This window comes from Musca vetustissima, unplaced genomic scaffold (genome assembly GCF_032173495.1).
Source record: "Musca vetustissima isolate MV318-11 ecotype Yass unplaced genomic scaffold, APGP_CSIRO_Mvet_v1 utg17853, whole genome shotgun sequence".
NCBI classification, from domain to species: domain Eukaryota; kingdom Metazoa; phylum Arthropoda; class Insecta; order Diptera; family Muscidae; genus Musca; species Musca vetustissima.
This window is the reverse complement of record NW_026874124.1, coordinates 147,653-151,369: the sequence shown is the minus strand read 5'-3', so window position 1 is coordinate 151,369 and position 3,717 is coordinate 147,653.

Genomic DNA, 3,717 nt, shown 5'->3' with positions numbered 1-3,717 from the left:
GAATTAAATCAAAAAAAATTTTGACCCCGAGAATGGGGGGTCCCCTTAATTGGGCTCCAAATATTCAACGGGTGTCCGATTGATATTTGCTTTAAATCGATTTACATAATTTTGTCTCATTGCAACCAAACGAATGACATATTTATGGATTGATCTAAGTCGGTTCACATTTAGTTCATCCAATTTCATGTTAATGGCCCTTCTGTTAGGATGCATCTTTTTAATATTCCCATAGTGGTGAAGGGTATCATATAGTCGGCCCCGCCCGACTTTACTACTTTACATATTTTTAAGTATATTTTTCAAGTAAATTAAAAGAGCACATGCTCTTTAAAGAATTATTTCTTTTCTATGTAGTCACCCATATTTTTTGTCCAAAATTTCGAAATAAACACCGTCATGTGTTTATTTTAATTCGCATTTGATTCATTATCTCCCAAAAAATAAATAGAAACAACAACAAATCGACACAAATTAAATGGAATTATCGGCAAACGAATTTCAATAGCTCAGCTGCTAATCTTCGAGTATTTGTCAGTCAGTGGATTTCCAAATAAGGAGAGATCTATAATTGGCCCAGTGGCACAGCGGCAGCAGCAACAATGAAACCAATGGTCATAGAAGTCGCAAAGAGGAGAGGGGGGAGAGAGAGCAATTAAATTTAATTGTGAATCGAAGCAGCAGTTGTGGTCATTGACTTTCGGATAGGGTCTCACCATGAAGATGAAATTCGAACGCAAAGTGCAATAGTTTTCAATTAAAGAAACAAAGTTTTGGATTGGGCAGTATTTGGAGAAAAAATTAACCCTTTCCCCGAGGGGATATTTTTAATTTAATTGTGGTTGTTGCAACAATGATTAATATTTTCAAATGCCAACAGAGTTGTGAGATTTTCATTCTTTCCTTTTTCTGCCTCCTCCCCTTCTTCCTCTTCGTTGTTGCATTTAAAGTAATTAAGCGAACAAAAAAGAAATCTAATCAAGTGTATTAAAAGGGAATGAAAGAAAGTCGTGGTGTTAGGTGGGTGTGTTTTACCGCATGAGGTGGGGGAGTGGGGGTCGCAATGTTCGCGTGACCCCAATATGTGTGTGCATTATTTTTTATTTCTTTCTTTCTTCTTCTGCTTCGCATGCCATTCTTCATTCCCTGTGGCTGCAATTTTTGGTTTGAAAACTTTGCACTTTCTTAAATTGGTTTTCAGTTGGAAAGGCGATTAAATTTTATAAAGCTAACTGCTTATAATAATTGGCAATTGTCTATACATATATATTTTTTTAAACTGCCAATAAAGAACACATTGTTGGAATATTATTTTTGGTTAATGGCAAAAAGTCGTAGGCCAATAAATATTTTTTATGAAGAGAAATTTAAAAAATAAGGAAATTGAAAATTTTCTAAAAAATAGCTTGAAATATTTTTACTAATAATTTCATTTTCTTTTCAGGTAAATACAAATTAAAAAAAAAAAAAATAAAAATAATCGTAAGTATTATCTATACTAATAAAAGAGTAAAGTGATTGACTGACTGATTTAACGATTCATCAACGCCCAGACGAAGCGACTGAAGATAAAATCTTGAAATTTTGGGTGAGGGTCATTCTTGGTCCAAAGGTGACAGATAAGGCTGGGTTTTAGGAAATTCGTACTAGAACGGTACGGCAGAGCTAGAACTCTTAAATTTTAAATGATGGAGTGTAGAATAGATATAGCAAAGCGTTTTTTGGACATTCAAACTATAAGTATGCGAAAAGTACTAAAATGTACTAAATTTGGTACAATTTCGTAGCACATAAATGGATTGAGCTAAAAACTTGAAATTTGGAAGAAAATTAAGATTGAGAGGCAGGGTCGATATAAGGAGCTGGCTTTGAAAGCGTGTACGTATGTGTACGAAAAGTACTATATGGTACTATATTCAGTACAAATTTAAGTTAGAGGTACAAATCGAGTTGGAATCCTGAAAATTTAAATTAACATTACCGTCGAAGTGTAGAATTGGGATATATACGTAGTTTTGGATTTTTTTTTTACTTATGTATACGAAATGTACTAAATCGTACTATAATTGGTACAATTTGGATTTGGGTGAACCGATAGAGCTGGAACAATGCAATTTGGAGTCAGGATCACTGTCTATGGGGTCTATGATTATGGTATATAGAGAATTTTTTTTTGCGTTGAACTGATGCGATGAAGTTTTGGAAATTTGTACTAAATGGTACCAAATGCGGGTTTCAGTGAACCGATTGAGGTGGAATTTTGTAATTTGACTTCGGATCACTTTTGGGGTGTAGGATTGGGCTTTGTGGAATGTTTTGGAAATTCGTACCAATGTGTACTAAATTGTGTACAATTTAACTTTTAAGTGAACCAATTGAGCTGGAAACCTTGAAATTTGGAAATAAGGTTACTGTTAGAGTGTAGGATTGGGGTATGGATGTAGTTTTGGAAATTCATACTTATGGGTACTAAATTGTACTAAATTTGGTACAATTTGAATTTTGTGTGAACTGAACTGTAAGCTGGAATCCTGCAATTTGGAGTTACGATCTTTGTTGGTATGTAGTATTGAGCTATGTAGAATATTTTGGATATTCGTACTAATGTGTACTAAATGGTACCAAATGTGGATTTGTGTGAACCGATAGAGGTGGAATCTTAAAATTTGGTGTCAGGATCACTGTTGGAGTGTAGGATTGGGCTTTGTAAGAAGTTCTGGAAATTCGTGCTAATATGTACAAAATTTGGTACAAATTAAATTTTTGGTGAACCAATACATCTGGAATCCTGAAATTTGGAGATAGGGTTACTGTTGGGATGTAGGATTGGGCTACGTAGAATATTTTGGACATTTTTACTAATGTTTACAAAATGGTGTGTAAAATGGTACCAAATGTGGATTTGTGTGAACCGATAGAGCTGGAATCTTAAAATTTGGTGTTACGATCACTGTTGGAGTGTAGAATTGGGCTTTGTAGGAAGTTCTGGAAATTTCGAACTAATGTGTACTAAATTTTGTAAAATTTAAATTTTGGGTGAACAAATACAGCTCGAATCCTGAAATTCGGAGATAGGGTCACTGTTAGGGTATAGGATTGGGATATGTAGAAAGTTTTGGAAATTTGTACTAATGTGTACAAAATGGTACCAAATTAGGATTTGAGTGAACCGATAGAGCTAGAATCTTGAAATTTTAAGTTAGGATCACTGTTGGATCACTGTAAGAGAAATTTGTACTAAATTTGATACAATTGGATGTAAGATTGAGCTATGTAGAAAGTTTTGGAAATTTGTACTAATGTGTACTAAATGGTACCAAATTTGGATTTGGGTGAACCGATAGAGCTGGAATCTTGAAATTTGATGGTAGGATCACTGTTGGAAAGTAGTATTGGACTTTGTAGGAAGTTCGTACTAATGTGTACTAAATTTTGTACAATTTAAATTTTGGGTGAACCATTACAGCTGGAATCCTGAAATTTGGAGTTGGGATTACTGTTGGTGTGTAGGATTGGGCTATGTAGAAAGTTTTGGAAATTTTTACTAATGTGTACTAAATTGTACTAAATTTTGTACAGTTCGAATTAAAAGTTAACCGATTTCCATAGGATTGCATGATTTCCATTGGAAGTTATGGCAATTTATAATAAAGTTTTACTAACTGGTACTTAATTTGAATTTGGCTGAAGCTATATTTAAAATTTGGAAATTTTACA